This window comes from Ceratotherium simum, chromosome 20, assembly GCF_057802395.1.
Source record: "Ceratotherium simum simum isolate JZ-2026a chromosome 20, ASM5780239v1, whole genome shotgun sequence".
NCBI classification, from domain to species: Eukaryota; Metazoa; Chordata; class Mammalia; order Perissodactyla; family Rhinocerotidae; genus Ceratotherium; species Ceratotherium simum.
The window spans coordinates 21435299-21462679 of NC_141919.1; the positions used below are offsets into that span (position 1 = coordinate 21435299).

At 41.0% G+C, this 27381-nt stretch overlaps 1 protein-coding gene across 2 annotated transcripts in view; it reads right to left on the reverse strand.

The window, feature by feature from the left end:
- PIP5K1B (phosphatidylinositol-4-phosphate 5-kinase type 1 beta) overlaps positions 1–27381 on the reverse strand; it is a 287905-nt gene that overhangs the window by 30833 nt on the left and 229691 nt on the right. The window lies entirely within an intron of this gene.

Genomic DNA, 27381 nt, shown 5'->3' on the forward strand with positions numbered 1-27381 from the left:
CATCACGGTTTCATACATGAAGCAAAGGAGGTTCTGAGAAGCTAAGTACTGTGCCCGGAGACCCAGGTTTGGTAGGCTAGTAAGTGTGCAACATCCCTTACACTGCCTGCCACTAGAAATAAAACCCCCGGCATGACCTGGGTAAGACTGATGCCTATATCTTGGTTTTGAATGGGGACGAGAGCAGCGGAACAGCTTGGAGAGATTCGGTGCCTGGTGATTTCACTATTAACTTCTTACGAGACACACTTGGGAGCTGGGATAGGATGCCCATTTTGAAGTGGCCAATGTGACACTTTACCAAGCAAAGCTCTATTGTCAACACATGCAAAAAAGGATTCAACCCAGTAAGGACTGCCCATCCCAGTAAGGATTTCCATGCTAAGCTAAAAACTATACCAGCAGAATGCACTGAAATATTGTTTGTTAGAAAAGCATGGAAAATACCTCTAGATGCTACATAGATTTTACAACTGTGAAAATACAACTAAATTTTGTTAAGCAATTATCAGAACAAGCTCTCAACTAGCCACTAAATGTGATCCAGATTTAAACATTAAAACAATTCTATGATAATGCCAAGCACTGGCAAGGATGTGATGCAACTAGAATTGTTTTACACATTGCTGGGGGCAGTGGAAGTTGAAAACTATATGAACACTGTATGCATACCTTTTGACCCAGCAATTCCAATCCTAGGTATATATCTCATAGAAAGGCATTCATATGATACCAAAAGTCATGTATGAGAACGTCCTTAGGAGCTTTATATAGTTGCCCTAAACCAGAAACAACCCAAATGTCCATTATCAATACAATGGATAAACAAATATTGGTATACTTATACAATGGATACTATTTAGCAATGAGAATAAATATTGCCATACCAATCAACATGAATGAAACCCACAAACATAATATTGAGCAAAGAACCTAGATATCAAAGAGTACACACTGTATGATTCTGTTTATATAATGTTCAAAACTAGGCAAAACTAATATACAGTATTGAAAGTCAGGAGGTTGGTGACATTTGGGAAGGAGGAAGGGGGTAATGATTGCAAAGGGCCTTGAGAGGGCTTCCGAGAAAAACAACAACAAACACAATTCTATGAGGTAGGGATTATTATTCCCACTTTATATAGATGAGGAAAGGGACTTGTAGAGAGGTTATGGAAACACATTCAAGGTTATCCTTATTTATACATAAGCGGCTTTAAGCAGCATTCTAAGCCAGATCTGAGTCTTCTCATTCTTGTTTTCACCCTATTAATATTAAATATAGTGGACTTCTCTTTTTGCCCACCCACCACTCCTTTCTGTTGGTAAGAGAAGCCTACTCAGCCTCTGGGGAACTAAGCTTTCTTCACTCCGCCTGGTCCTGTTGGGAATGCACTTCACAGCATCTCACTCCATGAGGGCGAGCCTTTGACCCAACCTATGCTCCTCAGACTCTCTGAGGGATCTGAATCTTGGGTAGTGTGACAAATGATGGATGAAAATGTAGGAGCTCAGTAATAACAGCAGCAGCAGCCAAATGTGGCTGTCCGTGAGTCTGAGATCCTCTCGAAGCAAGTTCAACGAAAGCAAGTGCATGATAGATTCCCCACACAGCCATATCCTCACCTTGTAGTGCCTGGGACATGGCGGAGGCTCAGTAAATATTGCTCAGTGAATGAATGAATCCTCTGAGCTACTGTGTTTCATATTCTTCCCTCAGCTTGACAGTTTAGCCTTTTCTTTAGATTATGTGAATTAACTGCTATTTTCCCAGTGATTTCCTTTGCAATGCCAGTGTCTCTTGCTTGCAAAGAACCCTGATACTTAATATTTCCACAGAATTGTTAATTGTGCCATAATATTTGAGGACACAGTCTTACGGAGTTCTGTTTTCCAAAGCAATGCATTTTACCCATTATTTTCACCCCAAAGAAGGAAGCTGATGCCTCAATTGGAGAATCAAGGAGTTATATAATCTCTTAGGAGAGAGAATTTATTAAGAGGAATACAGGTCCCCATGAGAAATCCCACCTACAGTATGTGGGAAAGTAGTTTTTTTCTACACTGTACTTGATTCATCCTAAAGTCAGACCAACTTTCACATGTTTATCCAGGGACAGTCGTGCAATGAAACCAATATGAAAAGCACATGAGTTCACAAGCAATGTTACCATTTTCTCAGGGAGAGATGGGCTGATTGTTTCTGAGGAAAGGTATTAAGATATAAAAATAAATTGTGTGCACCCAACCAATTTCATAGAAATCATATGCCTTCTTGCTTTGACTTTCATCTCCTTGAGGGTGGGAAAGGCTGGAGCTGATGGGAAAAGAGCGCATCAGAGGAATGATAATGACAAGTGTTGCCAAGTCCACAGTCCACTTTATGAGTAAATCTTCATAAGCCTGCAGCATCTGGGACACAGTCTGACAACATGTACCTTTCCCTCAGGAGATACACAGCCTGGTTTTCTACATTTGGGACATAAAGAAACTACAGCTGTCTGTATATCCAATATAGACAGCTAAACACAAGCAAGAAACTTTTCCTTACCCTTGGCGTATATGCATGAAAAACTTCTTTGATCCAACTCCAAATTCCGCAAACTGGAAAGTTTGAGCTATAAGAGCCAAAGTTATCCATATCCAGCCTTACGTGAATTAAGATTCCACGGCAGGTTAAAATATAACCTACATAATACATTAATCACAGTTAAGCCAAGCTGCAAAAAGACCCATACTCTTCAACAGATTAGTGAGTTGTCCTTGCGTGTACAACTGGTATACCGAGTATGCCTCATTTCAAATAAAGCTTCAAGAGGTAGTTTTAAAACACGATCCCCAACACTCACGTTATAACTAAATGCTATTATAATGCATGACTGTGGTATAGGTTTCGGTGATGTCACATTCAGGGAAGAAGCACCAACTACTTTTTTTTAACTAAACTCCATGCTATATTTGGATTTTGTAAGTTTTCCCTAATGTTCTTTTTCTGTGCCAGGGTCCCATCAGGATATCACATTATGTTTGGTCATCATATCTCCTTGAGCTCCTATAGACTGTGATAGTTTCTTAGACTTTAGCCGTTTTTGAAGACCTTGACAGTTTTGAGCAGTACTTATTAGGTATTTTGTAGAATGTTCCATGATTTGGGTTTGGCTGATGTTTTTCTCGTGGTTAGATACTATTTCTAGGTTTTGGGAAGGAAGATCACAGAGGTAAAGTACCTTTCTCATCACATCATATCAAGGGTATACACTAGTAACATGACATCACTGATGATGTTAACTTTGATTACCTGGCCAAGGTGGTGTTTAGCAGGTTTCTCCACTATAAAGTTACCCCCACCTCCCTTTCCACACTGTACTCTTTGGAAGCAAGCCACTAAGTGTAGCCCATACTTTAGGGATGGGGAGTTATGTGCCACCTCTTTGAGGGTAGAGTAGCTACATAAATTATTTGGAATTCTTCTGTATGAAAGATTCGTCTCTTCTCCTCCACTTATTTATGTATTCAAACATATATTAATACCAGTATGGACTCATATATTTATTTATTCTTTGGGTTATAACCTAATACTATGTTATTTTATTGCTCAAATTGTTCCAGCTTTAGCCACTGAGAGCTCTTTTAGTTGGCTCTTGTGCCCTCTGACATATCCCCATTGTTTTGCTTTTGGAACATCAGTTACTTTTTCTTTTTTAATAGAGAAGGATAGATATCTGTATTTTTGGATGGCTTATGCATGGAACCACTGAGGAACTAGGTTGAATCTCCTAATCCTTAGTACAGTCATGCATCGCTTAATGACGGGTGATTTCATCATTGTGTGAACATCACAGAGTATACTTACACAAGCCCAGACGGTCTGGCCTACTACACACCTAGGCTATATGGTACCGGTCTTATGGGACCACTATTGTATATGTGGCCCGTCATTAACCGAAACGTTGTTGTGTGCACATGACTATAAATACAGAGCTTTGGTATCATTGTACAGTTTATTTAAAGATTTAGATTGACCTCATTTACTTCATCATTCATTTATTGGACAAACTTTGGATGCTTCCTAGGTGCTAGGGGTTCGGAACTGGGTTAGTTTCCTTAAGCCACTCCTAGCCCATGATTGGTATTAACTGAGGCTGAAAGGCTAAGTCTTTCAGAACTAGTCTGTCCGTGAAAGGTAGAAGTGGTAAAGTACACTCTACTAGAACATTAGCCTTTCCAGGGATACCCTCTGCCCCCTTATACTTCACCTCGTACTTTCAAATTAAATCACAGCTTCACAGTCACTGGTTGGAACCAGTCACTGGTTGAAACCAGCTTCTAGGTTGGAGGTCCAGGAGCAATGTAGACAGAATATGGAATTGTTCATCCTTGGGGACCCAGGAGAGTTCTAGGTATCCTCTGATCCTGCTAGTTGGGCACAGTGCCCAGCATATAGTATGTCTACAAAAATGTTTGAAGGGCTAACATTTAAAAAAAAAAGTATATTTGAGTATATGTTACATTCTAGGCACTGTACTGCCAAGTCATATACATTTTCGCATCTTATCCTCACAATAATCTTGTGAGGTAGATATCATTGTTTTCTTATTATAGGTGAGGAGTTTGAGGCCCAGGAGGTTAAGTCATGTAGTTAATGGTGAACGGCAGAGTGGCATTCTAATTCAAAAGCCCCTATTCTAGCTTACCTGTCCAAACTGGAAATTATGGCCATATAACCTTACAGTTTCCTCAAAGGAAGCACGCTGTGCCAAGTGTGGGCAGTGTAAGCCTCAGGTCTGTTTAAGGTCACACACCTGCTGGTTTGCTTTCGCTCCATTCATAAGGAAGGGAAGAGAGGGGTTCCACATGTGTAACAGACTCCTTTCTCCTCCCATGAGGCTCTCTATTGGTTGCGATCAAGCACTGTTTTCTTGGGAGTTAACTTAAGAGAAACCCAGAATTGCCCAGAATTGCAGAGTTACAAAGAAAACTACAGGCATTCTACCTAAAAGAGCCAGGCGATGTTTCTCTCCCCTCAACAGCAGTTCTCCCAGATGGTCATTCAGCCCCACTGAGAGGCTCAGCCTTTTCAGAGGGAGCCTGTTTCTTCTTTAACCACATTATTAAGCATTTCCTTCTATAGAACAATCATCTTTTTGTAACTTGCAGGCATGGGTCTTGACTCTCCCCCATGGGAAGAAGAGCTCTCAGCCTGCTTCCACGTGCCACCCCATCAGCTTCCTGGACTCCACAGGGAGTCAGGGTAGCCCTGGGTCAGGAACTGCTTACTTTGTGGCAGATCCAGGGGAGCACCCTTCACAGCAAGTCAACCACAGAAGTGAGATGCCAATTTATTCAAAGTTCAGCATATTAATACATGCCTCTGTTCTGAGATAGTGAAGATCGGATGTTTACTTGTGATGAATAAATCTTAGCTCTTTCCTTCTCTTAGGGCCTTTACTTCTCTTAATGGCATCATAATCATCCTTTTGTAAACCCTTAAGAGATATTTCAGTCCACTGTGTTCATGTAACCTGCCTCTATGGATGAGAGTGGACCCACATAAGTTTCTAAGTGTCTGTCAGATTCAAAGTTCAAAACAAACAAGACAAGGAAATCTTGGACATGCCTGAATATAAAAGCAGTCTCGAAGAAGAATGCTGACTTACTGGCAAAAGAGAAGGAAGTTTAAAGACTGCCATTGGGGAAGAAAAATGCTATTGATTTCATTTCCTTCTGATATGAATAGCAGGTGCTCAGACGCACGGAGCTGAAAAACAAGTGAGACGGGGGAAAATAAGTAGCTCTACCAACTGCCAGGAGCTAAGAAATAGGAGTTATATTTTTATTCAAGTCCTTTTTCCTTTGGGGATCACAACTCGAGTTTTAATTTAATTTGGCTTGGAGAATTCGACCCACTGAAAGCTACTGTCAGAGCAGGAAGAAAGCACCTGAAAATTACCACCACCAAATACTGAACCTGAACGCCAACGGTGGGAAGCACGCAGTCTAAGGAACCATTGTCTGAAGTGTAATAGCTGTGTGATTTAACTCCAGGATATGCCTGAAGTGCGGAGTTCTAGGTGAAGACTGTACAGTGTATGTCCTCAACTGCTCTCATAGTAAAGGTCCCTGAGCAGGGGAAGTGTTAGTCCCTGTAATGGCTGAACCAGAGTAAACTATTATTGGAAGAAACATCAAAAGTGTCTCCCCTCCAGAAATGGTCACAGGGCTGGCTTTCTGGGCATGGGACCCTTAGAGGGGCTCCTTGCTTGGTTTAATGCTCTGCTGTTGCTATCTTGAAACTGTTATTTTTGAACAAGGGGCCCCATATTTTTATTTTGCATGGGATCCTGCAAATTATGCAGTGAGTCCTGAATGGTTGTGATGCTTTGGAAAGGTCAAGTGATTATGCATCATAATCTAAATCAAATATAAGTTTCTTTTATCAATACAGTGAGGTGAAGGTTCTTTTTAAAAATAAAAGAAGGGTGGCATTTTAGGTTGAGAAACAGAATCATAAGGTTTTAGAAGCTGTGGGAATCTTAGAGATCACGGTTATTAACAAGCAGAATTTGGCCTAAGGTTGTACCATATTGAAATGTTTAGTTGGAGATGGAGACAATTTAGAATTGTCTGGAAGTTGTCGATATTTATGACACAATTGTGCTTGTTGACTACAAATGGTTCCCTCTCTTAGTTATTCACTTGATAAGCATTTAATAAATGTTAACTGGATACCAGGTGCAATTCTAGGCACCAGAAATGCAAAGAGGAATTAAGTCAGCCCCTGGCCTCAAAGTCAAGTACCACAGAGGATGGTGAGCTTGGTACTGCCCCCCCCATCATTTTAATACCCTGAGCTCCAGATTCAGTCCAATGGGCTGAACAACTCCCTTCAAATCTAACAACTGCATGAGGAGAGTATTTAAGGTGAGTATTAAACATCTAATTTTATCTATGGAAAATTAACAATAAAATCTATCTAATCTTTATGAGGCAGTCAGAATTTGAGAACTTTAATCACTTGCTAAGGTAAAGAAATGCTTCATGACTTGAGCAGAAGCTTACTTCATTGATTTATTGAAAATCAGTTCATGATAAGCTTTATGATTCTGAATGCCCTTAACTGGTTCTCTGAATCCAGAGAGGATTGATTTTTCTATTTGCATATAAAAAATAATATTTCCTCCTTTGGTAGCAGAGAAACTGCTACCAAATCCAGAGAACTGGATTCTGCATAAAACAGGAGTATTTTGTCTGGCAGCAAATGTTTATTCTATGTTTTGTTTTTCTTTTTCCAAATCAGAATTTTAAATGAAAAAGTAATCTCAATACTATATATTGTTATGGTCCTGAATAATTGGAGAAGGCAAAATGTGTACTTGTGTTTGAGAAAAGATGGTGTGAACGCACGCTTCCACCTTTGCTTTCTACCCAAAAAGTCACAAAATTGAGGAAAAAGTCTAGGACCAATCTGATCCACAGAACCCTCAAAGACCTCAGGAATTAGAGGCAGCAGGTAACTCTGAGAGTGTGTATACATGTGTGTAAGTGAGTGGGGGGCCAGCTAAGGTACGTTTCATTGCAAGTGTGATTAAGAAGCGGGCAGATCATCTTCCCTGCTCTCTACCACCAGGCAACTGCCCTTTCTCAATCCTGGCAGAAAAAAAAAAAATCGGAGATTTATTCTCCACAGTGAGGAGAACCGACGGTCCTGGAGTGGGGGTCTCCAGGCACAGTGAAGGGGTAAGGCACCATACTGAAAACGGGGAGATGAGGTGAATGTTACCCTGCTGGATTCAGAGACAGCCTTCTTCCCTCACTCAGCTCCCGGAGTGCTGGCAGCCAGCCTTTATCCTCCAGGCTGGAGAGAGTAGTACAATCTTTCCTGGGAATCTAATCAACCCAAGAAGAAAGACAAAGATACTGATATCAGAGGTTCGCTCAACCTAAACAGCTTGGCCAGATCACCCGACAGTGAAACCCGCAGGTGACAAGCCCTGGCCGTGCACTTTGAGCTTTTAATCATCTTGTTAGTGTCCCACTTTTTGAGACAGTTTTATTGAGATAGTATATATACACCATAAAACTGATCCATTTAAAGTACAATTCAATGGTTTTTAGTATATTCAGAGTTGTGCAACTATTACCACAACCAATTTTAAACATATTCATCACCTACTCAAAAAAACTGTACTCATGAGCAGTCACTCTCCATTTTCCCCAACTCCCTCAGCACGAGGATACTAGTAATCCACTTTCTGCATCTGTAGGTTTGTGTGGCACACTTCTAAGTATGAGCACACCACCAAGGATTCCCAGAAATCTGAGAAAAGCCACTATTGTAAAAGATAGCGATGGAAAATACAGAAAAAAAGCTAATTGGAGGGAAACAGATTATGTAGGGAGAAGAAAATGCCAAAAACCCACATCCCAACTATCAATTATATCCTCAGATAAGTTACTGTAACTATGAAATAAGAGAATATGATACTTACATAAATAATCAAGACAAGAAAGAGGTCTTGGAAAGTAAAAATATAATAGTATAAATGACTCAATAATAGGGTTGTATGAAAATTTGAGGAAATCTTACACACAAAAAATAGAGCAAAAAGACAAAGAGATGAGAGACAGAAAAAACAAAAGCAACATGGAAGACCAGTCCAGCGGTTCCAATTTTCAAATAAGGAGATATAGAAAGAGAGAAGAGAGAAAACAGAGGCAAAGAAATCATCAAGAAAATGTCCTAGACCTCGAAACAAAAAAGGAAAAATAAAAGAAAAAATAAAATAAAATTTCCTAGACCTGAAGGACATGAGTGTGCAGACTGAAAAGGCCCATTGAGTATACTTTACAATGGATGAAAATAAGACCCACTCCAAGGCACTTGATCAGGAAAAGGAGATCTTTCAACTTGCAGAGAAGGAGAAAAATGGGTCACATGCAAAGGGTCAAGAAGCAGAATGACTTTGAAGTTCTCAACAGCAACCTGGGGAGCCTGAAGACAATGGAATAATGCTTTTCAAAGCCTAAAGGAGAGTCTGACCCCATGGTGTAGTGGTTAAGCTCCCACGCCCCGCTTTGGCAGCCCGGGGTTTGCAGGTTCAGATCCTGGCACGGACCTATACACTGCTTATCAAGCCATGCTGTGGTGGCGTCCCATATGTAAAGCAGAGGAAGGTGGGCACAGATGTTAGCCCAGGGCCAATCTTCCTCAGCAAAAAGAGGATGATTGGCAACAGATGTTAGCTCATGGCTAATCTTCATCACGCGCACACACACACAAAAACCCTAACGGAAAACTATTTCCAAAATAAAATTCTATACACTGCTAAATTATTGCTTATGAGTGAGCTTAGCATAAAGACATTTTCAGACATGCAAGATTTCAAAAAATGTACTTCCCACAAGTCCTTTTCTCAAAAAGATACTGGAGGATGTGCTCCATAAAAACAAGGGAGCAAGAAGAGGAAGATATGAGAACTACGAAGTAGGGGAGCCAACATCAGAGACAAAGGGAATCCCCAGAGCAAAGGTGAAGGAAGTTCCCAGGATGACGACTGTATATCAGGCAGAGAGAGCAGACTGGATCAGGTCAGAAGGCTCTGGGGAGAGACCTCAGGTGGATGACGGTGATGCAGTGTCTGTGATCTGAATCAGACACGGTGAAGAGTTTGAGAGTCAATTAGTAAGAAGTACTAGACAACTAAGTAAACACAACCAAAATGAACAGAACATCGTTCATTTTGGGGAAAAATACAAGGGAAAGTATTGTAAAATAGAGATTTTACAATAGTGCACAGTTGTGAATAGTGTTCATGACATAATAAGATAAATCACAATCTAACCAAAATTATAGCGCAACTTTACTAGGAAGAGAGAGTGGTGGAGAACGGTTAGTGTAGGGGTAGGGTTGATAAAAGAGAGCTACAGTATCCTCTTCCCCACTGAGAACATGATGTAGCAACAGAAATATTTTGTATAGAGAGATGGAGAGAAATAGCCAAAAAAAACTCAGATAAAAAAGGTGAAAGTGATTGCTTTTGGGAAGGAGGAAATGGGGATGGGGAGTGGATGGGTTGGTATTTTTTGACTCTCAAGTATATCTTTGATAAAAATAAAACCTAGAAAAACATGAAAAGAAGTATGAAGAGACCATTTAGAGCCACAAAAATATGTATGATACAAAGCGGTGTTTACACCATGATTACAAGCATATAATGAAGCATACATATCTGAAAAGAGCTTGATTGAGCTTCACAAAGGCATTAACAATTGTACCAACGTGGTAGGATTAAGAACAATTGCTTTTTTCTCCAAATTCCCTAAAGTTCTTCTATAATTTTCATAATCAGAAAATGAATTTAAAAAGCTGAAAAAGTTTATTCCTTTTCATAGCCTGAAAACTGGTTCAGAATTATTTCTATTTTTCAAATCCAAGATTTCAAGGTATCAAGGAAAGACCCTGGGTGACTGGTATTTTCTTTCTTTTTTTTTTTCTTCCAAGTCCGTATTGGCAATATTATGAACCAACCTTCTAAAAATGATCAATTAATCAAAGGTAATGATTATGTTTAGTTTCTCCACTCAGTGCCATGAATCTCAGATAGAGTCTTTGCAACACAATAAAAATAATTGCTCTGTCAAACCTGAGGAAATGAGAAAAAATATCCAAAATTAATACTGCTTGAACAAAGAAAAGTTAATCTTTTAAAAGTGTGTGGTGTGGGGTCGGCCCCGTGGCTTAGCGGTTAAGTGTGCGTGCTCCGTTACTGGTGGCCCGGGTTCGGATCCCGGGCATGCACCAACGCACCGCTTCTCTGGCCATGCTGAGGCAGTGTCCCATATACAGCAACTAGAAGGATGTGCAACTATGACATACAACTATCTACTGGGGCTTTGGAGAGAAAAAGGGAAAAAAAAAAAAAAAAAAAGGAGGAGGATTGGCAATAGATGTTAGCTCAGGGCCAGTGTTTCTCTGCAAAAAGAAGAGGACTGGCATGGATGTTAGCTCAGGACTGATCTTCCTCACCAAAAAAAAAAAAAAAAAAGTGTGTGGTGTGAGACATTTGTATTACAATGACTTTCATTTTAACGTTTAAGAAATGAAACAAACCCAGCTCTGTGGCCCAATTCTTCAGACATTTCACACAACAATTCCAAAGAGCCCATCAGATTTAAAAAATAATTGGAAATATTAATGCTTTTTCATTGCAAATATAATATATGATGAAAAAATTAGTAAACTATCAAATGGGAGAAAAAAGGCAGAAAGTCATACCTAATTCTACAACTCAAAGCTGCAAAATCATAAATGCTTCTTGGATGTCTGTGAATGAAAATGGATAGTGAGAAAACAAATTTCTTTGACTAATATTTGCACAAACATTTCTCTCATCTGTAGGATGCTCTGTTTCCAACCCACTTCCACAGAGGAGGATTTTAGTTTCAGGGGTAAATGATCCTGGGGGTGGTATTTTAGCCAAAACAGTCTAAACAATTACTTAAGAAGCAGAAAATCTGTCTCATTAAAAAGAAAAAAGAAATCCTGGCTTTTTCCTTACAGGCTGTGTTTGGCACTACCACTGGTGCCTACACAACTGCCATAGCTCCCTGTCTTTGAGAACAGAACCCAAAATTTCTGAGTTTAGTTAGTAGGTGGAGATTAGTAGTCTCAGGGCAGCTAGGCCTCTTCCCAGCCTCCTTTGCAGCAAGAGGGGGTCATGTGATCTACTTCTGGCTAGGAGCTGTTAAGAGGATGCTGCTAGGGGCATGACTGGGAAAGCTCCCCCCAGCTCCCCTACCCACTGGATAAAAGAACGAGCCTTGCAATGAGAAATACCTTCTTTTTTTTCCTTTGCTTTTTTTGTTTCCTTCCTGCATGAATCCCTGGAGTGAGGACATGATGTTTGAGGCTGTGGCAGCCACCTTGTGACCGTGGGGCAACAAACAAGAGGAGCAAAAACAAACAGTAGAGGATGGCACAGCAGAAAGATGGAAGGAGCCTAGATTCCTGGGAATGTCACCGGGCAGCTGCGCCCACCATGGACTGCATGATTCCAGATTTTATGTCAAGTAAATGACATATCTCTTATTATATTTTAAGCCAGTACTGCCCAACCTTTTTTAGTGTCATGACATTCATAGGACATGATAATATTTTTGCCACCCTCTGGGGAACATGGAGGAGACTTCTGGCGCCTGAGGTGAATAACCCTAGAGGCTTGGCTGCCCTAGGCCCCCCTCACCACCCTGAAGACTAAAGGGATAAATATCTCTAATCATCTTTTTGCGGCTCTCCAGTGGGCCTCACCATACTGGTTGGAAAGTTATAGTTTAAGCTGTGCTTACCAATGGGTTTTCTGTTACTTGGACCGAAAACATTTTTAACTAATACTGGGTTTACTTCTACTTCTCGGTGCAAAGTGATAAGATTTCATAAGGTATCTTACACATTCTCTAGCAAAATATAAATATATAAGAAACACTGATCTAAGCCTGAATCACATCATATGATTCCACTGACTGGATTACTTGCTATTTAACTTACGTTCTCTTTTGTCAGTTATGGGGCCACTTCCTAACTGACTAAGGTCACATTACATGAGATCCAAAGATAGGAATGCTTTCAAATGATGCATTTGAGAATAAATTCATAATGGTTGAAGAATTATAGATTTTAGAGGAGAAAAATCTCATTAGTATTTAGAAATTCATTTTATCGGTCAAGTTATTAGGTTTTTCATAGAGTGTCAGGTTTGGATACAGAATGGCCTTGGTAATAATTGACTTTTCGATGTTCCTGTCATGTATGTTTCTAAGTAAGTCCCTTTTACCAACTCCACCAGTGCTTACCTTATAGGGTTGACAGGTGCATTAAATAAAATAATATCTGTAGAGTGCTTGGCAGACTACATGGAAAAGAGTAGGCATCCAATACATGTTCTCAGGATTATTATCGTAAACAAAAAATGTAAAAATCGTGCTTTAATTAATGGTAGTCATAACTCATCAGTTTTCCAAAAAATTATCTTCTATATTTAGTAAAAGACTTTATAAATATTATTAGATAAGTGCTATAAAAATCTGAAGCTCTCCCCATTCCCCAGAATTCATGTAATTATTTCAGCCTGAGGCCAGTTCCCAGGTGACCTGCCTTCCTGTCTTGGCAAAGAGGTGCTATGCTCCAGTTACATCTGAGAGCTGTGTGTTTCTCAACAAAAATATCCAGTTCCCTAGTTTTCCTGAGATTACACTGAGAGGGCTTTATGTGGGAGCCTCTTGTTTATTAAGAACTGTTTCTATGTCACTGAGGCAAGGAAATGAACTTTAAATCTGTCTCAACCACAGAATGACACATGGGATTCAATGACAATCAAGAGGAAATTGGGGAACGCTGCTATCTCACAGTGCCTGGGGTGATGAGCCAAACGCATCTGTTTGCACTTGAAAAGTTATATTTATTATTTATTGTTACACACATGGCTAGAAGCAAGTGATCAATACACTTCCTGCAATTAAACTTTTTGATAAACTAATATTTCCCTTTTTGGGATCCCTTCTTAGTTCAGCCAAGCATAAGCACCTCAAATGTTGCATTTGGATAATGAAGAAACATTTTCTGAGCACTTATTATTCCAAAGACAATGGCAATACCATCAGTTTTAGCCCTTCAGCCCTCTTGGTTTGCCGCAGGCATCACAGACAGCTCCGGGCAAGTCGTCATCTTTCTTAACTCTGTTCTCCTAACTCACTTTGCATAGATCTTGCACGGAATTGAATACCACTCTCCTTCTGTTGCATCTATTTATACAAATATTACAGTTTCTCAAGAGTAAAGATTTTCCATCTTTTCCATCCTCTCTAGCATCTTGTATAATGTCCTGTGACTAGCTGGCCCTCCCCAAATATTGAGGATATTGAATTAAAGTATGTGTATTATCTGTATTAATAGATGTGGTAAGGACCCCAGCCTGAGACACTGAGACGAAGCAATGTCCATTTGTAGGATTTAGATCTGTCTGGTGGATTGGTGGGTAGGCCCAGTGCAAGACTATTTGCTGAGGATTGAAGAAGGTCTATGAAAGCAAATGAATTGAACCATGTTTTAGTTATCAGAGGGTATGTCTAGTTCGATGTGGTAGGCTAACCCCAAGGACTCGTGTTTGATTCCTAGGGCAAGAGACACAGAGAGAGAGAGGGAGAGTGGGGGGAAAGGGAGGGAGAGAGTGCCAGCAGGCAAGAGAGCTTTAAGTAAAAACTGGGAAGAGCTATTTTACTAAAAGTCTATAAAACATCGAGCCCAAGTAGTATTGCCGTGGGGCCCCTCTAACAAGTAAGGGTGCTCTCCCCCATGTGCCATAGAGCTCAGGCCTTTGGGCCTCCAGTATGGAGGGCAAGAGGCCCAGCAGGAGGTGGACAGGACCTTTGATGCCCGGTGGGAGACTATGGTACCTGCTGAGGGATGAAGGAGCAGTGATGGCTCTCAATGGCACTGGACTTGTTTGTGAGCACCCAGGAGACACCTCCAGGGATTTACATATATATTTGGAGTGTACTTGACAGGAGGTTCGGCATCTGCCATAGCAGATGGGACAAACACCAGTGAAATTTGGGTATTTGACTGTAACCCCATTTGTTCTCACATGTTGGCGAGACTTGGTGCCACTCCAGTCACATGGAAAGTTTAAGAGGCACAGAAGTTAAAATGCAATATAACTTAGTATGGCCACTACTGTCTTCTCAACATTTTCCACTAGCCCTTCTCTTAGGTGGGGCTTGCCTGTGGAGCATGAAGGCGTTGGGAAGACCTCAGATGCTTCCCGATTTACTGTCTTGTGGTGGGATACCAATCAGAGCAAAAATACAAAGTACTCTTTGCAAAATAGCCTTTTAAACTCATTCACACCCAACCAGGAACATCCTCCTTATGGATGAATCCATTACTGATGATTCTGTCTATTCTGAAAGAGACTGTCCTGAACAAGGAGTCGGGAAGTATAGGTCCTAGTACTGGTTCTGCTGTTAAGTTATGTTGCAACCTCAGAATCTTCACTCAGCAACTGTCTGGACCTCTCTTAATTTACAGGCAAAGAAGCAGAGGCAGATGGATCACATCCCCCCTAATTGTACTGTCACCTCCAAACCCTCTAAAACTATAATAAAAGGTTAAAGACACAAACCTAGAAAAAGGGCAGAAGATGGGGAGAGGCTAACACATACAACATTTTGGAGGCTAGAAGGCACGTGGACAGGTAGTAACTGACTGAGCAAACCTAAGTGAACTGAATCCTAAGACATCCCTGGGGAAAGCAAAAAGACACACAGCCAGGCCAATACCCTGCCCCATACCAGCAGAAGACTGGAAGGCTTTTTTTTTTCTCCAATGAGGATATAGACCGGAAGATATCTGGACCCAGAGATACCAAAGGCAGTTGAGGGAAAAGAGACAGATGAATTTTAAATAAATGCATGCATATTAGATGCAGAGACACCTGGCCCTCTTTCCTGCCACAGGTCCCAGAAGACTGACAGCCAGGCCTTTCCCTTCCAAGCAAGGAACTAAAAGCATCTTCCACAGGGAATCTGACCAGCTCAACAGCCAAGACTGGCAGATACACTAGCATCAGTTCCACCAATGAAGAGTTCAGCCAGATCACCTTTTAGGGAAGCTTGGTCAACAAGCCCTGCTCAGGTGTTTAAGCTTCCAGTCAGCTTTTTAGTCTCCCATTCAAACTCTTGGTTGAGCAACAAGCAAGGATTTCCAGAAATTTAGGAAAACCTCCAACATGAAAGATGCAGACCGAAACAAACCGAAGAAGGCAAGCCGAATGAAAATGGAGACCAAAAAGGGAGAAAAGACAAAAATCAGACAAAAACAATAAAACACAACTTTGATATCCTCAGAGAGAAAAGAGAAGAAATTACAACCAAGAAATAAGGAAAGATTGCTCAAAAAGGAAACCTCTGTGAACAAAAAAGAAAATATGGCAAAAGAAATGAAAAATTCAGTGGAAGGATTAGGAGATAAAGTGGAGAAACCCTCTCAGAAAGTAGGACAGAAAGACAGATAGAAATGAAGAGGGAAAAGTGAAGAAAACTGGAGGACAAATCCAGGAGGTCTTATATGCATAAAAGGAGTTGCAGAAAGAAGAAAGAAAATAGAGGGGAGGGAATAAAAAAGTTAAGAAAATTTCCCCAAACTCAAAAGCACGAGTTTGCAGATTGAAAAGGCCCTCTGAGTTTTCAACACAATGGCTGAAAATAGACCTACACCAAGGCATATCATCGTGAAATACTGAGACACTGAAAAGATATAAGCTTCTGGAAAAAAATACAGGCCATATACAGAAGATTAGGAATCAGAACAACACTAGATTCTCAATGGTAACTGGAAACTAGAAGACAATGGAGCAAAGCTTTCACAATTTCGGGGAAAAAAAAAAAGATTTACAATAGGAGTTCTATATCAGCTAACCTATCAATCAAGTGTCAGGGTTAGAATAAAGACTTGTTTAGACATGCAAGGCCTTGAGTATTTTGCCTCCCATGGATCCTTTTCTTAGGGAGATAGCGGAGGATGTGCTCCATCAACATTAGAGAGTAAACCAAAAAAAGAGGGAGATACAGGATAGACAGAGAGGGGAACCAATACAGATAAGAGTTGATTAGGATCCCCAGAATGGTGGGGAAGGAAGACCCCCAGATAACACATGTGCATCAGGCCCCAGAGGGCAATCAGGCCAGACGGGAGCAGGTCAGAAGGCTTTGGGGGAAACTTCTGCAAGACAATGAAATGAACAGAACCTGATGCATCTCAACAGTTTGAGAAGCAATTAAGACAACTGATGGAGAGTCTGGGCTTCCATTAAGGACAAATACATAGAAAGCTAAGCAAACAAAAGAATCAAATGATTTATTACAGAAAAAACAAAAAGTCACTCAGAAAAGGAAAGCCAAACATAGTATCCGCACAGTTGTCATAGAACACTGAATACTGATCAAAGCACAGTCATGATATAACTATACTGGGAGACTGGAAGGGAGGAGATGGATGCATGTATGTGGTGGGTGTGGAGTGGGGAAAGACAGCTAAATCTGCGTCTTCTATAGTAGGAAGTTATTAGCTAATGCCTAAACCTGAAAGATCAAGAAACAGCAATATAAGCATGCTATTTAGAGATATGGAATTAACTGCCAAAGGAATCAGCTAAAAGAGTTGAAAGAAGCTGCATCTGGAGACAGTAAAGCGTACGGGGAGGAGAACAAGGACCTGCTCTTTTTCCTAATAAACCTTACACAACTATTCAACTGTTAAACTTGGTGCATACAATTTTGATGCAAAAATTAAAAATAAAAGGGCTGGATGACAACATATTAAAAAGACCCCTCCATTTCCAGAGCTCCATGATTCTTTTAGGGCAGGTTTTGCTACTGGGATTGGCAAAGCATCAGGAGGGTGGGCAGGGAAAAGGCAAAGAAGTAAAAACTTGATCCGTTTCACAAATTGGCTTGGCCTTGGCGTGCCTGCCCTCTCTCCTGTCACAACTCAGTGACGACAAAGAAAATGGCCAGTAATGGCTGTGAGAACTATTAGGGCGCCAATCCAGATGTATCGCACATATAAATAAAAGATAAAACACCTTTTCCCAGACTAAGTGCTTAAATACTCAGAAGCACAGTGTGACGACAAACAATGAAAGAAAAGATAGAGAAACTCTAACGTATGTTTTCTCCAAGTAGCCATCAGGATGACATTTTCATTTTAGCCAAATCCTTTGTTGAGAAAATAAGTCTGGTTGCTTTTAAGTTCTTTTGTAACTTTCTAAAACACTAATTTTTAATATGGTTGGCCAGAAATATAATTAGCTCCATTATATCATTATATATTTCATCCTTATTACTTTATCCTTGAAAGCAGGCTATTAAATAATTACATTTTGGATTAATATTATTCTGACTAGAGATTTTATCATTGCCTCCTAATTCCCTCATTATCCTTACCTAATTCTCCTGACACTCAGACTATCAGGGGCTAAAAGCAACAGGCTGGTTGTGTAGATGCATTTTGTCTGTCTGTAGGGGGCCAGATCTGTTAGTTTCTCTGAAATTAATGAGTCCTTGGCAGCTGGTTATGTTTGTGGACTTCCACCTTGAAATTCTTTCCCCCAAAGATCAACAAGTCATCTAAATTACAGGAGATAAAGCCGGCTACTGTGGAGATAATTCCATCTATAACAGAAAGATTAAACAGGGGATGTCGGGATCAACTTTCTTCTAGCCTTGGAAGAAATCATGTCTGTTACTCTTTGTGTAGCTATGAGGTGTATCAGAGAAGGAAATTAAACTGGGGATTCTGGCAAAGCCTGGCACCCACAGGTCGCTGGGTTCAGGAATGGCGGGAGCTGGTAAAGTCAACCTGGAAGAAGTTCACCCATCCTGGATCTCAGGCCCTGGCAGTCACCACTTTGTGTGTGATAGAGGTAGACGAGAGACGACGGCAAGTGGGAATGCGATGGGTGGGCCTAAAGGGGGCAACTCAAAGAGAGTCCTCAGCAGCTAAAGTCAGCTGAAGTGATGTGGACAAGCGTGTGGTGCTGCCCTGCCTGGGGCCGCTTGTGGCCACTTGGGCAGGAGCTCTCTAGGGCAAGACACCAACTTGCATAAGACAGCCTTAACCAAAGGACAGAACTAGAGTATGATGTGGACAAATCAAACAGAGGGAAATGGTCAGGACTGAGAGAGGCCCAGAAGGACCAAACTGACCTCTAAGCAGAGCGGGAGAGTCATGAAGCCCATGGGACCTTAAAGAGAATGACTTTGCTTGGCCGCTGAGTCAAGGGTCTCTGTAGACTCAGAGAGATCAAAAATAGCTGCTGAGTATAAATGTAGTTTGGCCTAAGGTCATAGGGCCTGAGCTGGGAAGCAGGTGTGGGCTAGGCTGGAGTATTCCCCAGAGGTGTTGCTAACCTAAAATACTTTTAGGATATGTCCAGGTAGGTTTGAGGTACGAGAAAGGAACTGAGGTCCTGTCTCCTCACTATAATCTGAACACCCATCCACCTTACTATGGTTTTGTATTTCGGGCAAACATGTTATGCCCTCTTAATTCTCTGAATGACCCCAACTGTTTCAGCTGACCCACAAGACAGAAGTCATTTCACTCCTCAGTAAGGATAGAGAAGGAGAGGAGTATCTCCAGAGAACTTTTTCTTAAACTCTAGTGTGAGTAAGAATTCCTTGAGCAGTGTGCTAAAACCCAGACGCAGGAACGAATCATACTTTGAGAAGCATTTCTCTAGAGGTTCAATGAAGGAGGGCAGAGGATTGGGGAGGGTCTACAGAGATACATCCACCACCAGCAAACCATTCTTTCGGAGATGTAGCACTAGAAGCTGAAGTCAAGGGAAACAGAGATGTAGGTTTTTTGGTCCCAGAACTAAGAAGCAGAAAATGGATAAAAGAGGTTATTTTTGATAAGTAAGATATCCAAAGGCTGGCCAACATTTTGCCACCTTTTTTTTTTGGCAATATGACTTATCCATAAATTGGATCCATTAAAAAATCTTAATAATGCACAAAAAGCACCTAGAAATATTACCATGCACCAATTCATCAAAAAATGTGAGTGTTCTTTGAATGAATTCTGAATTGATATCTGAAAAAGTCACTTCAATTTCCTGCTCATGCGGAAATATATGAGGGATCATTTCAAAAGCTAATCATTTCAGAAGTTAATTCTATAATTTGTCAACAAAAAAAAAGTATCTAGTAAAATCCAGGTGCAGACTATGTGATGTAAATCCGGTGTTGTTGTTGTTGTTTTCTGCTAGGGTTGGGAGGGGAAGCTAAACAGGCATATTACTGAAGCTTCTATCAGGCTTCAATTTTCTCCATAGGTGCCCCAGTCACAACTGGAGAGAGATGTGACGCCACTCTTCGGTTCACCTGTGATCCCAGCACGCCTAAAATGATCCTAGTTCCTCAAATGAGATAATCTTCTCTTAGGAGGCCAGGTAACAAAGCAAGTGTCTGCTTCAGGATCCTGAGGAGCATTATTCTCCCCAAACGTGTCACCATTTGCTCAGTGACCCAGTTTCCTGACACTGGGGAAAAGTGGACTTCTCCTTACTATAAGAATGGAAGTGACACCATATCCCCCCAACTCCCGATGTGTGTTTGCTGCAGACTGAGTTATATCCAGTTGATGAAATGGGGTGGGGTATTGGCAATAAAGTAAGTGTTTTGCTAGGGCACAGGAGACAGCGATCCTGCCTCCAAACTCGAGCTGCTGCTCCATCAGAGGTGCCTTCACCTGGTTCCCCAGGCTTACAGATCTTTGCGGAATTCTTGAGCCGAAGAATCTTCTTATCTATCCCATGTGCCTGGAACCCGCCAAGACATTTCTATGAGTATTTCTAACCAGCATTTCCTCTAGCGCGGTACCAGGGAAAGGGTTATTGACTGTCAGGCAGACCTGTTGGTAAACACTGGGGTCTCTAATTGCACAGATCATTAAAAAAAATTACAGCTACTCTACATAGCACTATTACAGTGGTATGGTAATAAACTGTCCCTATGATTCCTGTTGTGTGAGTCTAAATCGATTCCTGTTCTTGCGCACACTCTACCTTTGTAAAGCTTTGATCTTCGCAATTCTTCTTTGTAAGAGATCTTACATCTATCTAGTTCTTGCTCTGTGTACTGTGGCTGTTATTTATATCCCATTTCAACTCTGCTTTGCAATGCTGGGGCCAGGAGTCGGCAAACTACATTCCTCAGGCTCCTTTGCCAGGTTCTGCCAGTGGAGGACACTGGCCGGAGATGAGAGGTGGGAGGGAGAGAAGCCTTTGGGCCTCTTTCATTTTTCTTTCTTCCTTCTTCGGGCAGTGTCTCTGGAGGTGGCTGTGTCCCTGCCACTGTCCCAGCTCTTTAGGTGCCATCCTTCTCCATTGTCCCTGCTCCTACGGTGGCAGCAGGTCCCCAGGTGGGGCCCTCCTCCATGAGTCTAGGTTCTGGTAACGTGGCAGGACTAATGTTGGGAGCTGCTTCCCGTATTTATTTACTGGGGTCTCTGCAACTTGTCCTTGTCACTTTTCCAGCCTCCCCACACTCTGTAACCAATTCCCTTTACTAAGTGCTCTTTGAAATTCCAAGTGTGTTTTCTCTTCCCTTGACTGGAACTAATAAAGCACTCTGTGATGGCTTTTTGCCAAGAACAATGACATCTTGCCCCTTACAGTGGAACTTACCGGAAAGCTGCAAGGTGTTAGGGTCTGGAATCTCTTGGTTATTTTAACAAATACTTGGATGGTGCTTACTATGTGCCAGGGGGTATTATAATATAAATGCGTTCCAATTACTATTTCATTTAATCTTTATAAGAACCCTTTGGGGCAGTAGTATAATAATCCATATTTTACAAATGAGGATAGTGAGGCACATAAAGGTAAAGTAACTTGCCCAATGTGAGACAGCCAGAAGTGGCAGTTTGAGGGCTAATGCCCTAATTGACGATTTATAACGATGAAAGTACAAGAAAAAGCCCTGGCCGGGGGAGGTGGCGGTAGTGGGAGAAGGTCTGTCTGCAAGGTAGGAGTAACCAGATTGAGAAGCATAAAAGCACAGAGAGTCTGGAAAGCTCAGATTCAATATTCAGCATCAACAGGAGGGCAGCAGAGACCTTCTGCGGGGCCGGTGCAGCCCTGGATTGGCATGTAGGTACAGCAGGTAGCTGCCACATCCACAGCAGATACTGCAGGCGTGCGCTGTTCCTCCTTTGAGACTACGGTTAGAAAACTGGAATTACTGGGAAGTTCTTGCAACCAACTTTCTTCTCTCTTCATTTTGTAAGTAATAAAGCTTCCTGCTAACCTTACTATGGCAACAGAAGATACAGGATTTTCTAATCAAGCAGAAACATATCTAACACAAGTCTCTTCTCAATGATCATCTAATGACTGGGAGCCCACCTGGAGAATTGGAAATGAAAATGTGAGGAAATAGCTATTTTAGGTTTCCTGTGAATTTAAATTAATATGTCATATTTTTAGTGTTTGAACACTCAGTCTCTAATATCTTGGAAAGTGAAAATCTTCACTCAAAATCACATGGGAAAAGAAAAGGCAGGGGCCGGCCCAGTGGCGTAGTGGTTAAGATTGTGTGCTCCGCTTCGGCAGCCCAGGGTTTGCCGGTTCGGATCCCGGGCGTGCACCGAAGCACCACTTGTCAAGCCATGCTGTGGCGGCATCCCATACAAAGTAGAAGAAGATGGGCACGGATGTTAGTCCAGGGCCAATCTTCCTCAGCAAAAAGAGGAGGATTGGCAATGGATGTTAGCTCAGGGCTAGTATTCCTCACCAAAAAAAAGAAAAAAAAAAGGCAAAACAGATGAGGAAGAAGAGAACTTGTGTGGATGTTACTGAATTTCCATTAAAAGCATCATCTAAAAGTCATCTTGTCTGAGCCGTAACAATATGGGTGAGGGCAGCTGTTGACTAGCTGAGGCTTGTGCCTTATATTCTATGTCAGTGCTGTGGGTGGAAATCACAGCTCTACTTTTTAGCCATTTGACCTAGAGAAAGTTACCTAATGTTGCAAAGCATTCCTCATCTGTAAACTGGATATAATAAATATAATGACCTTACGGATTGCTGTGAGAATTAAGCGCCTTGATGCATGTAAAGAACTTAACACAGACCCTTAATAAGGTCCAATAATTAGCTATTATTGTAGTTGTTATTCTTATTATTAGATTATTATTGATGGTTTGAAGTAAGACTGACACTATGATAGGAAAGTTCCAATAACCATGATGTTTTTAATAAGCAAACTTAGCCAATGACTTGTAGAATAAACACTAAGGTAAACATTAACATAAATCCACCACTTTGCCTACTGGAAATACTTTAGTTATTAAGCAGCAAAAAATGGCTCAAACACTGGGCCAGAATTCATGTTAGGAAAAAAACAGCCATTCAACCTTTCATGCATAGTACACACAACAAGGATAGGACCAGAAGTATTTGGAGGCCATGATGAAAAGATGGTACGGTGGAAAGAACATGAGGCTTGGACCCCAGAGACCTGTATTCGAGTTTAAATCCTACCAGCCCACTGTGTGACCCTGGATATGCTGCATAATGCATACATCTCTGCATTTCTCTCATCTTTTAGACAAATATGTAAGATAATGGGTCTCTAACATTCTTTGGGATGGTTCTACTGGTATGTCTCTAAATTTGCATGGGAAACGATTTGTGGGGAAGGGCTTATGGCTAGAGACAACTCTCCCAGCCCTCTCCTACGTTTGTGATCCTCCATTCACAGGAAGAAAAGGGCATAGAACTGGGTCTTACCCACCGGATCAGCCTCTGAGATCTATGACGTTGGACTCATCATTTAGGGGGCCTTTGCCAGCTGTCCTTCTATGTGCAAATGACGAGTGGCTTTTCCTCTGACCTATTTCCCCTTCTCACAATACTCCAGATGACTCTAGGGTGAGCAAACTATTAGAAAGAGCCACTAGCAAGTCATAAGACTAGACAGAATGTGATGTTAGTAAAGGCATCTCTGATGGAGACAGTGTAGATATGCTGGAATGCAGTAGGGCTTTTGAACCTTATGCATAATCAGACCTTCAGCTTTGCTACCAACTGCGCAGGAAATCACGAAAAGAATTAATATGCATGCGTGCAACCAATTTCCACAACATTAAATTGTTCTTAACTTTGAGATAAAACACATTTGCCTCTGCATTTCTTAGTGCTCAATTTATACTTCCTTTAAAAGAACAGAGTTCTTACTAGAAAAGAAAAATTTAAGGATCAAAAATTCAGAATTTAAATCCCACTACTTAGCTGGGAGGCATGTAGTCACATCAGCTTCTTTATTCCTGTGAATCGCATGCTCTAACATGGAATCTACGGTGGAACTTGAAAATATGTACTCCTAATCACGAGATTAAATATATGCTTTAAAAATGATAATTTTTTTTTTATTCCTAGTCAATTTTTGGAGTACACTTAAAAGAAAAAAAAAGGAATGGATTGTTCCTGGAGTTTTTGAAGTTACAAAGAATAATCCTTTAAAAAAGGAATAATTCTAAGAGACAGCAGTTTCTCACTGCGGCATATAATTTGGGTGTGGAGACATCCAGGCACTAATTGACACCTTTCAAAGCTAACAATTCTAAAAAGACTGACAGAAGGACGACGCTAGTTGAAGTATTTTTACAGCTTATTTAAGTACAGATATGTATAACATAATGTTGAAATGGGAAAACAGACCACTTTGCCTTAATAGAAAAATGATTCATAGATAAAGAGAAAAACCTAACATGAATTATAACATCAATATTCAACTCTTTTTCTTTCCAGGCTTTGCGGATTAGGTTTTAAAACTTAGTAGGCCAGATGAGACATAGAATACTGTCTAGTGCCTCAAGAGACACCATGGAGGACAAGGAGGGCTTTAAAGGAAAAAATGATAGAAATCAAATATGCCAATTTCTTTTCAGTTTGCTGGTAAGGTTTCCCTGTTGAATACTTAGGGTCGGGCACGGTGGGTGGGGCAACAGCGATACTGATTCCCAGGAGTTCGCATGCCATTATTTCTCCTCAGGGTTCTTTGGCACCTTTGTGCCTTTTTTGCCCTTTTTCCTTATGATTTCCCTAAGGCGGTGATTAAGATCGAAGCAGCACATCTTTGGCTTCTCACATGCATCAAGGCTAAAAGCAGAAACACCCACAGGAGCAGGCAGGCAACACCACAGATGAATGAAGCAGAGGGTGGTGACCTGGTGGGTCCATGCTTCTCCCCTCCAGATGATAAATGCCAGGAGGCAATGGAGCCAAGTGGTGCTCACGCTAGTGATTTTTCAAAAGAATCTGGTCTTTTAGTGAAACTCCTTGGTTTTTAAGTGTTAGCTTATCTAAAAAACACTCTGGGTTCACCAAAATGCTTTTCCTCTGGCTTGCATTCCGTTGGCAGGGCACCCACTTGATTGTGACGAAGGCTGCAGGTGGGCCAGTTCGGTGGTGTGTTCCCGGAGTGATTTCCTGATGTCCAGCCTGAGCACGCTCCCTCAGCCTTTCCACAGACTCTGTAAGCACCTAATTCCCTGTGTCAAATCCCTTTCTGCTTAAGATGGAGTGGTTTCTCGTTCTTGCTACTGAACCTGGACTGACAGCTAAATATGATATCAAATTGCAACTTGGAGATATAATGGCAAAGAAGATTTATTTCACACAATTCACTTCAAAAAAAGAAAGGGAAAAATATCATAAATAACACTGATGTTTTTCCCATCCAAATATATATATGATAACCAGTATCAGTCTAAATGGAAGTACCAAGAATTCTAACCCAGTCCTGGAGCATGCAGAGGTGGCTCCCAAGATGGCCAGGAAGGATTGGGAGTCACTAGGCGGCAGTGCCAGGCCTGGGGGAATCTTATGAACACACAAGAATTGAATACCTCTGGCTAAGAGACTAGATACTTAACCACGACCACTATCACCAAAAAAGCAAACCAAAAAAAACCCTTTTATTTTTATGCTGAAAATTCTAGTAAATAATTTAACAGCATATCCAATCATATGCCCCTGATAATGAGAACAGTAGCAAATGGCAAGAAACCACCATGGCTTCACATAAGAATTGTCTTTGATCTTGCAAAGAACTTCCCAGCCATCTTTTGAGCTGCTATTTACATTTGAGAGCAAAAGAACGGTGTTCAGCTGTACTGTACAGATAGGAAAAACTGTGGCTTGGCTAATTTACATAAATTTGAACATTCAAAGTACATTTAATATTAAGTATAAGTCACTTTAAAGTTTTCTAATCCAAGGAAGCTAACCAAATTACTCCTCCAGTTCAGGTGAGTTGAATAATTTATAATGGAGCCTTATTTGTTGGTCCTTACAGCAGAGCTAACCAGAATGAAGGTCAGCTAAGATCTGTGGCTCACCTTGCCATTTGTTCCACTTCTCCAGACCTAGACTGGCTGCCTCACCTGCTACCACCTAACCCGTATCTAGCCGAGAGAGAAGGGAACAGCAACAAAAAAGAATTTCTATAGAAGCTACTACTACCAAACCTTAACCTGCCAAAAGACCAAGCTAGAACCTACAAATATGGGTATGTTAAAAATGAATCTACCCTCTTGAATCCTCTTTCTGGAAGTGAAGCCAGCTGCTAGCCTGGCGGAGGAAGTGACTTACAGTAGAAGAACTTGACCTGCACAAATTTGAACTTGATTCTCAAGAGCTAGATTTCAACAAGAACTAGTTCAACATTTAACAGATAATTATTGAGAATGTGTACAGTTGTCCCTGGCCTGGAACTGGAGCTACTTAAAAATCTGTGTATATAAAAATAGAAAAAATAAAACAGCTAATCCGACAATGTTGTGATCTCATTGTAAAGATATTATTTTCTACTACTAGAACCGATGTTTGAGAACATTTTGTTTAAAAAGAAAAAATATCTAATAACAAATTAACTTTCTATCTATGAAATTTCAGTAACCCACCCCAATACTCAAATTCACATTAAATGTTTGAGAGTCACTGTATTAGTTTCCTATGGCCGCTGTAACAAATTATCATAAACTTAGTGGCTTAAAGTAACACAAATTTATTATCTATCAGCTCTGGCTGTCAGAAGTCCTAAAAATCAAGGTGTTAGAAGAGCTGTGTTCCTTTGTGGAGGCTCTAGGGGAGAATCTATGTCCTTGCCCTTTTTGGTTTCTCAGTCTGCCTACATTCCTTGGCTCATGGCCCCTTCCTCCGCCTCCAAAGCCAGCAGTGTAGCATCTTCAAATCTTTCTCTCTCTCTGACTTCTGCTTCTGGCATCACATGTCCTTCTCTGACTCTAACCTTCCTGTCTTCCTCTTATAAGGACTCTGTGATCATATTGGGCCTATCTGGATAGTTCAGGATACTTCCCATCTCAGGATCTTTAACTGAATCACATTGGCAAAGTCCCTTTTGCTATATAAGGTAATATAGTCACAGGCTCTGGGGGTTAGGATGTGGACAACTTTGGGGGGCTGTCATTCTGTCTGCCATAGTCACTAAGGTCACTCATACGAAAATAGAATATTCAAATATCTTTGCAGCTATCCGTGCAATATTAACCAAGAGTGCTTGCTTAAAAAACCCATTCATAAGAGATTAAAATAAAAATGATGCAAGATTTGTCTTCTTCCATAGAACCAAGTATATAATTTCTACATGACATAATGATTAAGTGTAAAGAAAAATCAGAAGGGTTTTCCCTCAGATGTACTTCTTGCCACAGTAAAAATGAAGCATGTTCTCTCTTTCTCTCACTCACCCGGCACGTGATGGTCACGTCCAGGTTGTTAGGGACGAGATGTTCTC